At 44.7% G+C, this 13,556-nt stretch overlaps 1 pseudogene; it reads right to left on the reverse strand.

Annotated features, from left to right (window-relative positions):
- Positions 1-10,135: 10,135 nt before the first annotated feature.
- Positions 10,136-13,350, reverse strand: LOC142568101 (tubulin-specific chaperone C-like; annotated as a pseudogene).
- Between the last annotated feature and the right edge of the window lie 206 nt (positions 13,351-13,556).

The following is a 13,556-nucleotide window of genomic DNA, read 5'->3' on the forward strand; positions in this document are numbered from 1 at the left end:
GGTGTATGCGATCGTCGTGCCCTTGTTGATGTGCTTGAACCCCTGGCTGAAGTTTGTCAGCATCACTTTCGCTTTCTCTCCGTGAAGTCGAGCGACCCCTCTTGCGACGCAAATTTCATGGTCGAGCAGCAGACATTGGTCACCCTCAATGATGCCTTCTACGTCAGCAGGTGTTTTGGTGCCGACGGAAATGACAATGCTGGAGTGGGGCGGGTCACCGACTTTATTTTCAAGCACGCTCAAGGCATGGGGACTACAAGAGCTCTGGCGGTATCGCTTGGTCTTCAGATAGCGTTATCAACTTCAAATTCAGGTCGATGATTGCGCCATGTTGGTTCAGAAAGTCCATGCCGAGAATTATGTACGTCTCGTGAGCACTGTTGAAGGATAACGAAGGTGGCAAGGTAGGTGCGGTCATTAATGGTAATTCTGGCCGTGCAGATTCCAGTTGGTGTTAGTAGGTGACCTCCAGCAGTCTGAATTTGAGGTCCTTCCCATGCAGTTGTAACCTTCTTAATTGAGCAGCGATGGGTCCACTTATGACGAAGTAGTCGGCTCGTGTGTCCACTAAGGAGGTGACTGCGTGGCCGTTAAAAGCATGTCGATATCGGTGGTTCTTTGTCTTGCGTTGCAGTTAGGTGTTGGCATTGGATTATGGCTGTGTCGTGTTGAACTGAAGCTGGAACATCACGTCATCAAGTCGCCTTCCATCGGTGTATTGTTGACTTCATGGCTTCACTGGGATGGCGGCGTCTTGTTGATACATTGTCGAGATCATCTTTTCGTCTTCTTCGGCAGCGGCAGAGGATCTTTGTCAGTACGACGAACAGCAACCGCACCTCAATCGATTGCTGCTTTTAGTTTTCCGGATACGGGCTCGCAGACAGGCTCCGGGCTGGGCCAGTGTATGGTCAGCACTGCGGCGACCGGTAGCGGCCTGGTCACGGTGAATGGAATGGTCGTCGAGGGCTCCACTGAGTGGCGGCGTGGTCAGCGATATCGCAAGGTCGTTTGCCAAGCTGTGGTTGCAGTGCATTAACGGAGAACCCTCGCAGACCCATCTCCCGGTATGGGCATCGGCAGTAGATGTGACGCACTTCTCCGCAGTGATAACAGAGTAGGCGGTGGTCAGGAGTGTGCCAGACGTCTGTCTTCCTTGGAATGCTGCGCGGAGCGATGGGTTGGTGTGCTGGCGGCGACGGTGGTGGACGACGGAACTGTGGCGTCACTGGGCCCTGCTACGGGCGTGGAGGGGGAACATGACGGCGGGCTGCAGCGCCATACGTCATCGCTTGCAGCTGACTCTGCGGCGATTCAGGGGCTACTCCGAGTGATTGTTGGGGCTCCTCACGTACGACGTCGGCAATCAAAGCCACTTGAGTCTGCAATGAAGGGAACAGCTTCTGAAGCTCCTCCTGCAAGACCACTCTGATAGTCTTGCGCAGGTCGTCTTCCGTGGCCAGTGATTGAACTTCGGTGTAGTTGAGTTCAAGCAGCGGTTGAATTGCCAGTTCCGCATTTCCAGTGTCTTCTCGATGCTGGTAGCCTCCCGAAAAACTCGTCGATGGTCTTCGGTGGGCTTCGTATCATTCCGCCAAAAAGTTCTTCCCTCACACCACGCATGAGCAGGCGGACTTCTCCTCGGGTATTTCTGGGTCAGTGTGGTGGAACAGATGGCTCATTTCTTCCGTAAAGACAGCAACATTCTCATTAGGTAGCTGCAGTCGGGTGTCTAGTAGAGCTTGGGCTCGTTCTCTGCGCATGACGCTTGTGAATGTCTGCAGGAAGCCGCTTCCTAACATGTTCCACGTCGTTAAGGTGGTTTCTCTATTCTCGAACCACATCCTGGTGGCGTCTTCCAATGCGAAAAACCCATGTCGCAGCTTGTCGTCAGAGTCCCAGTTGTTAAAACTCGCAGTTCATTCATACGTCTCCAGCCAGGTTTCTGGGTCATCAGACAATGATTCATGGAAGATTGGTGGGTCCCGAGGTTGTTGCAGCAGAATGGGGGATGCTGGGGCAGCCATTCGGGTTGCTGACTTGTGCTTGATCCCTCTGGTCTTCTCAGGAAGAGGTCTGTATTCAGGAAGCAGTCCTTGCTGCCTACGGCTAGCTCGCTGGTCTTTGGCGACGTTGGTGTTGTCCTCGTGCTTCGGGCTGGGATCGTGGCTTTTCGGGGGCGTCCGGTACATGAACGCACTAGCACCTCCACCAGATGTCACATGGTAGTGACTGTGACGAGCACAGTAGCAAAACTGTAAATGGCAAAACTAAATCATTACTGGGCGAACTTGTGCCCTCAAAAGCAAGTTACACGTAAAGCACAACGAAAGCGGCGAACGCAGTCGGCGATTGTCGGAAATTCGATCAGTGGGTCAAGCGCATTGGCTTTTATACATGAGTCATTGAATGTTCCAGAGTAATCACTGGGACCCGCGTGTCTTCCGCAATGTTCTACACTATTCGCGTTGCACATACATGCAATCAGATTACACAAGGTTTGGTGACAGACATCCTAACCTAACCATCGATAACATTCCTAAACTTCCTATACATGTGGGTGCGTCCTGCACTGTGCGATAACATTTGCTAGGTGGTGAAACATGGTTGCCCGATAAACAAGTACACGTGTCAATATCATGATTTACCTATATTGTCGAAAGGCATTGCATAGGTTGGGTGGCAGCCTAAAACAATGTACGACTGGTCACTGCATGATAAAGTTAGAAAAGCATACAGCGTACAATGGGAAAAGACCACTCTTGCCACAATCTGCACATCAGGTGTTCCTTGTTGCTGAAGCAAGAGGAATTTTTGCACTTTGCACTCATGTAAGTGCAATTTTTTGCACTTACATGATGAAGGCGCCACTTGCCAGTTGCCGATGGCCACTGCTAAGCATGAGGTCATGGGATGAAATTCCAGCCATGGCAGCCGTATTTCTATGGGGGTGAAATGCAAGAACACCCATGTAGATTTAGGTGTACTACGTTAAAGGACCCCAGGTGGTCAAAATTAAAACGAAGCCCCCACTATATGGCATGCCTCATAATCCGATTGTGGTTTTGGCGCGTAGAACCCCATCATTTCTTTTAATAATAGATGGCAATGTTTCCACAATGACATGTGGAAATAGTGAAAGTTTCAACAAAACTTGCTGCTGGGCTAGTTGGTTCATAATGCTTAGGAAAAAGGTACTGTTTACCAATAACGTCACTACATAACTGCCCGCTTTTGTTTTGCTGTGCTTGGGAATTGCACCAGCTGTATCTTCCAGTTAATCTCATTCCAACATTTGCACACATATATACCCATGAGAGGCTGAAGCAGCGAGGTTTAAGTGTGATAAATTAGCAAAAAAGTAAATGGATAGCTACCTCAAAACAATCCCCCAAAAGTGCCATGGCTTTATTTCCTTATTTATTCATTTACTTACTCTTAGAACCCAAGGTCATAACAGAGAGGAGCTGTTAACAAAATACATCATTTAGACCCTTTTTAAAGGTGGCAGAATGACAGGAGACAGGGGCAAGAAGGTGGTGTTGATTCACTGCTCCTCTGTGGTGAAAAAATGCATGGCAGAAATTAGTGTGCCATGATGGAACTTTCACCTCGAATTAATGTTCGTTCCAAGAAGACGCACAGACTTGGGGATAAAAATTTCATTTTTAAAAACTGGTTTAGTGTAATAGATCTTATGGAAGAGGTTTAAGGTTGGAGAATTCATGGCATGATTAAAATGTCATCAGGCCTAAGTTAACTTTCATTGATGCCTGTGTAATGACAATGAGAGACTAACGAGTGGCACAGTTTTGAACAGATTCAAGGGGTTTTATTAGCGTGATACATGTAGTACTAGAGGGACCCCAGATGAAGAAATATTATTCTAATTTCTATCTAACTAAAGGTTTCAACAAAATGAACATTGCACAAATTAGTAGTCATATTCAGTCTCCCTGCCATTGTTTGCCATATTCACTCTTCCTTTCATTACCCATATTGTCTCCCTGGTATTATGAGGTTGTCTGCAAATATTTGGCATATTCAGCCTCCTGTCATTATATGCCATATTCAGGCTCCTTGGTATTTGCCATATTTAGTCTTGTCAATATTTGCCATGTGAAATATCTAGGCCACTTTTTGCCATAGTGAGCCTTCCTGCCAATGGCTATTCCTGACCATGGCTTAAAGTCTGCCTTCAGCAGAGAGCCTCATAGGGGGGTGACATGCACATGCGCGCTCACGTGTGTGTGTGTGTCGGGGGGGGGGGGGGGAATAGATGGAACAAGTGACTGGAGCTTTCCACAAGGAAACTGCTGAAAAAGGGGCAATCAGTGAGAAGTATTCTTCAGACTCTGAAGAATACTAAACTTGGAGTCAAAAACAATAGTGATAATATGGACAAAGAAAAGCATAAAATGAAGTTGCAGTTTTGCCTGAAAGGCGAAGCATCAATTACGATAGTAAATTATTAGACAGCTATATATGAAATGAGGATATTTTTACCGGCCATTTGAACTCATAAATGTTCACTTAATAATTAAATTAACAAGCATGGTGTCTTGCGCACACAGACAAACACATTTCACTTGACATTTGCTGGTGTGAAGAAGAGCGGCTTGCTTCAATGTGAATTAAGCAGGGTGATTCCACGAGAGATCAAACATGCACGTCCGCTTGATATCTTTGTTTTGTATATGTTTTTTTTATGTTGTAGGAATATTAAAACCGCACTGGACCGAAAATTTTATTCCCTAAAGGCGTTCCCAGCAATCCCAAAAAAATTTAAAGGTGGCAGCACAAGCGTCACCCTATTGCTTATTACAATATTTTCCAATTTCACAGCCGAATTAAATTCAAACGAAAAACTTTTCTGGTAATTTTAATACACTTCACAGTAAATTAGTTCCATGCATTTTTTTTATGCTGTGCTCAAATGAAAAAAAATGTCAAAAAATTCCAAACACGACCCAAATCAGAAAACTTTTAACTTTGGTGCATCTTGACGCATTTTCCATTTCACACAGACACTTGAAAAAAGTGTCAAACATAGAACATTCTCTTTGCAACATTTATGAAAAATATTATCTTCCTACATATAACACAAAAGAAGAATAAAACAAACAAGTTTTTTCAAGAAAACTCGTTTTCAAGAAATAGAGGAAACTCTAGTTCCAATGTTGGAAGAAATTTTGGATGAAAGCCTGCTTATGTCATGCAAAACGTTGGTGCGATAATATGTTTCCTCATTTGCGTTATTTACAAAATATAACAGGCCAAGATGGCCCACGTTAAGTGTGCTCGCTTTAGTGCCGCAATGACTTGTTATGATTTAACATCTACTCTCTTTTAAAAAAGAAAAGGAAACGATTGCCCCAAATTAAGGAAGGTTTACCGGGTTTTTTATTGTGGCAAGAACAGAACGTGCTTTCTGCTCTCTCTTCTGGGACACAAGAGAGAACACACTCAACACTACTTGTGGTGCAGGAACAAATTTATTTTGTGTCCCTTGCAGTTAGTATTTGACAAGGTTCAATCACCATCAGCTGGCTAGCGGCAGCTCTCGGAATGGACAGCGCATGTCCCCTTGGCTGATTGCGAGCACACATCCACAAATGCCATTATTGAACTCCCAGCAGAAGCGGCACTGACTTCCACTCCACTGATGATGCTCCTCGATATTGGCTGCAGCAGGCACATGAAGCAGGACCACATTCTTGAGGTTGCTGCTAAGCTGGGAGACCATTTCATGTGCCGACGAAATGGCGGCGGCGTTCCAGACCTCAGGTTGTGCTGGGAAGCTTGGTGCTTAAGGAGTCCACCCACACCGTCACAGGTGTTCTTCCCATGCCCGGTAGTGGAACATATCCACCTCGCGGATGTACACTTGGAGCAGCACCACTCATACAGTTGGTACCCTATTTTTAAAACGGCTCACTGCACCACCGCTGACGTACGTTACGTGAAAGTACTTTTTCATCTAACACTTCGTGAACTCTACCTAGGGCACATAGCAGGCGTGCACTGCTTCGTGATGCATGTCATCGCTTATGACAGCAAAGATGTGTGTTGCTTTCCTTGTTGTGGTGACACAGGTGAAAATGTAGATTTATTTCTTGTGCCAATGATATGATTGTGTTTCATTTGAGAGGAGGACAGTCCAGTTTTCCGCAAAATCAAAATGCAGAACAATGCTTCCATGCTGGTTGCACTTTTTTGTCTCGCGAATAGCCACGGCTTGAGTGTGCCGTATGTATTGTGAGGAAACCGTTTTTTCACCCATTTGCCGTGCTCTTTCACAAAAAGGGTTGGAGACAACGTCTTCTCGATCGAATCACCACTTTCCCAAACGAAATGTGGCCTCGTCCTCGTCGACCATTCCCAGACTGGCCAAAGTGAGGCTTTCACTCCAGGGGCAGTGCTCGCATTCACGTAACATACCGTATTTACACGATTGTAAGTTGACTCAAATGTAAGTCGACTTCCCCATATCACGTGTGACAGGAAAAAAAAAAGCATACCCGAGGGTGCATTCTGTGGTTGGGGAGCCGCAAAGGCACAATGCTTTTATGCCTTCCAATGAGATTTCCATGCCGGTTATGTTGTCAAGCGCGGAGACACAAAGGTTGGCATTAGCGCCATAAATGCTAGTGCAAATGTCTTGTGGTGCGAGCAACACCCGTTTTGGACGCAGGCTGTAAATCTTTGACAGGGCGACGACACTTTCGGGATGAGCTGCTTTGAACATCTGCAATGTCATGCGGATAGAATGTATCATAAACCGCTTTGAAAAGTACTTTCTCTGGCCGTTTGTGATGACTAACACAACTTCATTCTTGTTTGGGCTCCGCCGAGAGCACCCAAGTTTGTCCAAGGTTAAGTATCCGAGCGCAGCTTGTACATCCGATGGGCTCAACCTTGACCTCGTGTACAAATCAAAATCTGAATAAATACCATGTTTCTCATGCCAATTTCGGGCCTTTCTGAGCATGCGTGTTGTGACAGCTGGGATTGCCTCTTGAACGCATTTGTTTTCCACTTCTCGTGACACGATGGTTATGAGACAGAAGCACTCTCAATAGGACCTTGAAGAGCTCAATCATATGCTTGCTTCAAGCTATTTAACTAGCCAGTGCGTGCACGACATTCTGTCACAGACGGGCCAGCTGTACTGATGCTTTCATATGCAGCACTTAAAGTTGAGCGAATCTTCGTCACCACGACCCTTTCAATCACGGCCCATTTTCTGTTTCCACAAGATCATCTGCTGCGTTTGTGAACGGAAAATGGTAACTTTAATGGTGGAACATCAGAAGATAGGTGAACATACTTGTTCAAGTCGTCAATCACGTCTTCTTCTTGAAGGAATGCCTCGTCTGCTTCATCGCGCGTCACTAGAAGAAGACAGGATTTCGTTGAGGCGCATAAAGCAGTTGGCAGACGTCGTCAGTGTCACAAATATTCTCAGCCTCTGATGGTAGCTTCAGCAGGGAGGCAACATCCACAACGCTTACGCAATAAAATTTTTTCCATAGCAATCTTCTTATTGTCAGCGCCCAAATAATTGGCACAGAATACTTGGACTGGGCTATGAGCTAGGCCATGTCGAAATGTTTATACTGAACAGCACTGCACTCTTTCTGTCACTTTTTCTGCTCCACTGTCGTGACTGAGCCCCCAGAATGTCTCACGGTTTCATGAAAAGGCCGTCTGGCGCCACCTCAGCTGTTCTAGGCGTAAGAAAGCATGTCAGCAAGGTGCCGACAAAACCTCACAAATTAGGCAACTTCGGCAGCCTTTGGCTCAGTCATGCCGCATTGCACTTTTTTCAGACAGCTGAAATGCATAGGTGAAGGTCAAGGTAAGACATGAAGACATCTGTGAGCGACGTGGAAAGCTTGTGATAATGGGAAACGAAATAAACAGCTCGGGGAATGATCAGATAAGTTTTTTTAGAAAGGCACAATGCGAGTCGCAGGTGGTGGTGCCAAAGAAGGTTCCATTGCATGTGAGGGATGGGGAGCAGGCAGTGAAGTAGCACCTCCATAATGATGCGCCTGTTGATTATGGAAGCACTCGTCGCTTACGGATTAGCCTGCCTTGTTGCCGCTTACAGGTGATTTACTGTGTGCACCAGGTGGGTTTTGGTAAAGTCAGCCACAGCATGCACTTGTGGTGTCTCGCATGCTATTGACAAGCGAATAATGGAGACGTAAGTGCGATGCCCATGTAGGTTGTAGGCTGTGAACTCAGTACGCATTGGCACTTTAGAGGGCGGCAGCCCCTACCTTCACGCATATAGACACAAATAAAAGCTAACAATACATTTTTGTTGAAAACAAGCTGCCAGAGTGAAGTTCTGAAGCAGCAAAGTAATTAGAACTAGATTTGCGTACAATGCAAACTGATAGACAACCAGCAAAGGTACTGAAGTCAGCATGCTCAACATGGGCCACTTTGGCCCGTTATATTTTGTGAAGAAGCAAACGAGGAAATGTTCTCGCACCCACGTTTTGCCTGACATAAGCGGACGTCCATCCAAAATTTTTCGAAAATTGGAACTGGAATTTTTTTTTACATTCTGAATTTGAGCTTTTTTAATGAAAAGCTTGTTTGTTTGAAGTTTATTATAATTTTGACAATACAAGATTGTCATGGCGCCGGAGCAAAAGGCGAGACTATACACGCCGGACTAGGCCCCTGGCGCCACGAACACAGCAGACAACAGTGCAAAAAAAATGTATACATATATACACATAATACACACATATACATACTTATATATACGAGTGATACAATTATACATACAATAAATCAATGCAACACAATAAGTATAAATAATGAAAATGAAGAAATAAAGTACGTACAGAAAGATACAGGAAGGCTAAAAGCCAAATGGGAACAAAAAGTCTTGCAACGCATGAAATTGCATATCAGTTGAAAAACAGAAAATAAATTACAAAAAAACAGGTGTCAATTGTTGGAAAAATAGTTTTGATTTCTTGCTGAATATTGAAATGGTTGAGGAATCTTGCATGATATCAAATAAAGCATGCTCATCATTAAGTAAATTATGAATCTGCCACTGTAAAAGCTGATTGCCGTAGTTTGTTCTAGTTCTTACCTTAATAAAGTTCCTAGCTCTTAAGGTGTAGTTAGTTGTGGTATTAGTATATATAGAAAAAAAAGTTCTCACGATTACTTATGAATTCTAATAAAACTTTTTCAGATAACTTTTGTTTATACAGACTAGCGACACTCAAAATACTGTCCTGGTGAAAGTACTCAGAGGTATGTTCGTACATCGATAGGTTATGAATAATACGAACACACTTTTTCTGCATTCGGAATAGAGTTTCCAAGTTAGTCTAGTTCCAAGTTAGTTAACCGCTCTTTTTCTTCTCGTTTCATGTAGGTAGATAATATTTCACATTAATGTTGCTAAGAGAACGTTCTATGTTTGACAGATTTTTTTTTTTCAAGTTTCTTTATGAAATAGAAAATGCACCAAGACATGTCAAAGTTGCAAAAGCTTTCTGATTTTGGCCACGGTTGACATTTTTTTTCATTTGTGTAAAAAAACATATGAAACTAATTTGGTGTGAAGTGTATTAAAATGAGCACTATTTTTTTTCGACATGTTTTTAGTTTGTATTTAATTCGGCCGTGAAATCTGAAAATATTGCGGTAAGCAATAAGAGGCGCACTTGCGTCGCTACCTTAAAATATTTTTTTGGCTTGCTGGGAACGCTTTCTGGGAACAAAATGTTTGGTTTCGTGCAGTTTGAATATTCCTACATAACATATAAAAAACCAGACAAAACAAAAATGTCAAGTGGACATGCATGTTTGATCTCTCGTGGAATCACCCAGCGGTGAGAACACGGCACACACGAAGCTACAAGCTCTTGGTGCACCTAGGCTCTGTACCCGTTGCACATTGCTTTCAATATTAAACTTGCACGGCCGCGCTCAGCCACGCGATACACAGTGGCCGCTGGAGTTGAACGCCCCCCACCTCACCCCAGTTCCTTGCGCATGGTAGAAGACGGTGCGCTTCCTCCCCACCTTACTCCCTTGTGCGCACGAGATCAAGCCACCATCCTTGGCTCACCCTGGCACGCTTTCACTGCCACCTACAGCATACGGCGCACGACCACAGTGTTATCACACTTGGACTTTATACAGAACATCACGATGACACCGACTACAGAAATGTCCATGGAGTGTCCATGTAATTGCTATCACAATAAAAGAAGGAAACGCATGCGCACTGCGAGGACTGTGGAATGACACTCCTTGTCACATTGGGTTTGATGTGTGCCATACTAGCGCATTAATTCCTACACGACTAAATGCAATTCCGCATGACAGTTGGTTTCATGTTGCAGGCCACAGAAGTTGCGTTTGGGGCATTCACTTTTCATTTATTGGCATTGAAAAGCCAGCTTCAAGCAGTGCAGTGAAGCCAACTTTCTCTATAATTAACCAAATTTTTATGGGTGTTCTGCAAATAGCTATCTTATTCTGAGTGTATTTCGGGCATTTATTTAATGTGCTAATTTGCTCAAGCACTTAAAAAAAATTTTGAAACATTTTTTTAAAGAATAACTCTAGACGTAAAGATATAAGAACTTAAAGCAAATAAGTGTAGCTACAACACAGAACATTCATTGCCTTGCTTCATTAACAATATCAGGTACTACAAGAATATATTTTATGGTTTCACACCTACTTGCCTGCAAAAGGGTACAACATGCATGCGTGCTTGGTATAACACAACTCGTAATGAACAACTAAACAAACTAAAATTAACTGGTAACCTAAGGAAACCAAGGTGAATCCTCACTAATTCACGAGCAAGTAGCTTCATGCTGAGGTGGCTCATGAAACAGTATGCTGAGCCAAGGACCCGAACAAGGATGGTGACCGTCATATGCAGTGCCTCTGGGAAATGCATGCAGCAGTACGACAATACCTGCTTTCATGTTATTGTGATAGGAAATACATGGACACTCCAGGCGTATTTCTGCTGTCGATGTCACCGTGAGGTTCCACATAATGTTCACGGATAATAAAAACTTTGGCACGTGCCATATGCTGTATGTGTGAGTGAAAGCATGCAAGGGTAAGCTAGCAATCGCGGCTTAATCTCGTGCATGCAACAGAGGGAAGCACAGAGGAAGCGCGCCGCCTTCCGTCGCATGCATGGCTTTAATTCTACTCCGGGCGGCCCAGGCAGCCACACGCGTCTTGCTGGGTCGCTGTATCTTGAAAGCCATCTTCCACGGGGGCAGAGTCTGCCGTGCGCTGTGTTTTCGCGGCTTAGTTCAAGTTGATGCGAGCAGCAGGCCGAAGGTCAATTTGCTCTCTGCTGCTGCCGCGCTTCCTCACTGCAGTGTTTTGACAGCGAGTTTTCGTGGTCATTGAGTGAGATGTGTTATGTTTGCTTGTGCACGCTCGACACCATGCTTGTTAATTTAGTTGGTATGACTATGGTTACAAGTTTCTACAACCGATAAAACTACTATCCTTACTTCGTATAGCTGCCCTCTAATTTGCTATCGTAACCAATGCTTCGCCTTAGGGCGAAACTGCGTTCTTTTTGCTCATGCCACATCAACTGACTGATGTGGTATCATCAATCGTATCACAGCCACTCCACAAAAAAATTGAGGGGGGGCTGCCCCCCCCCTCTGACTTTAAGCACTGTTTCTGACACTTACTGCCACTAAGCTGCTCCAAGAGGCCTAAGATGCTGCTCTGGCACATTCATCAAAATGCATTAAAATTTACAGGACTGTTTAAGCACAACATTGCTACCAGAGTTTGCGTGCAGGGCTGTCTTCTATCACCTATAATGAAAAGGAGTTGGTTTGCCTGCATGTACAGTCGGCCAATACCAAAGCAATATCACACGAGCACCTCACACTTGTGGAGGGACAAGCAGATGTGCACAAGTGAGTGATCGTCATCTGCTAGCCTGTTCTGCTAGTGTGTGACATGTCTGCCTCATTGCAAGGCACTCACACACTTTTTGATCCAACGCTCGCGTGATGTTAAACGTTGGGCGGCTGCACAAATTACAACCCGCACATTCACAACAATGTGTCTCTTTATTGTGCCATGTGTTCCTATACCCCTATAAAGTGTCAGCCAGTGACATCCAAGACAGCTTCCAGTTGGGTGACGGCTGACTGGCTGCAAGCCAGTTGAAGTCGTCCACCCTTTTTGCAGTTGTTGACAGTCTTGTCTAAGCACGATGCACACCAGTCTCGCTCATCTCCGTCATAAGCAAAGTTGTACTTGGCAAACAGGAGCTCTTTTGAGTCTTCGATAATGGAAAGTGCCTGAATGTGCACTCAGAATTTGCACTTGTGGATGTCGTGTACTCGCAGCTGCTGACAGGTGATGTGAAACGTACAACCCTTGCACTCCTCCATGAACACTGAAGTGGCCATAGGTCCGCACCGGATGTGGCAGTTCTTGAGCCAGCATGCAAACAGTGTCGCTGGACAGCCATGGACGGTCACTTTGCAGGTGTCGAAAGAATCGAGTTCCATGTCCTTGCCATTGACGTGAGACAGCATCAACGTTTCCCTTGATTTACCTTGGAAGCCCAAGGTGGAGGCAGGAAAGCCCAAGGTCGAGACAACAATTTACGACGAATGTCAATGTGGAACTGCAGTTTAATCAAACTGGCAACTACAGTGACGAAAGTGGTAAGAAAGATCCCCAAACTGCTGCGAATTTTTTATGACCGCAAACAGCAATTATGAGCCACCAACTCCTCGATGCATTTAGGCACTCCTACATGACCTTGGATTAAAAAGAAAGAAAAGAAAATCCAAGCACTTGTGGAAAACATTGCGAAAACTACAGCCCCACTTGAAGCACTCCTGGAAGCTGCTGGACTACTTACAAGAAGCTCCTTTGCAATCAAAATTAACATGCAGCTTGTATGTAACAGCATATGCACATTGTCACTGAATTTTCTTGCACATGCGCTTCACAAATTCGCAAATATCCCCGATGGCACATGTGCTCCATAATGTGAACATTCTTGGAACAAAGGGAGAGTGTGCTGCTGTGCATGTGTGCCAACGTTACAGGCAAAGCATCTTGATAACCATCTGATGGAATCTGATCGTCTGCACAGCTACGGGTATACTTTTGGTAGGGCATGCGTATTCAACTCGTCTGGTTTGCCATGAATCTGTGGAATGATCTTCCTGACATGATTGCTGACGTGTCCAACCGCAATGCGTTCTGCGAGCAACTACTGTCTCATTCACTTCATTATGCACTTCCATAAAATCTGTGCTCACATTCTGTGAGTGATAGTGCCATTTCTGCAATTATAGTCATTAATGTTGTTTTGGTTGTTGCTGCATGCATCTCATTTGCACAGATGCACAGTTTGCAATTTTTTATACTTCCCTTACCCTATGCTCCAACCAGAGCCTGCAAGGTATGGTAAATAAATAAATAACGCAGTGGTAGGGTGAACTAAATGAGTTTGACAGAAAATGTTTCACTTTAATTGTGTCCATTGC

This window comes from Dermacentor variabilis, unplaced genomic scaffold (assembly GCF_050947875.1).
Source record: "Dermacentor variabilis isolate Ectoservices unplaced genomic scaffold, ASM5094787v1 scaffold_16, whole genome shotgun sequence".
NCBI lineage: Eukaryota > Metazoa > Arthropoda > Arachnida > Ixodida > Ixodidae > Dermacentor > Dermacentor variabilis.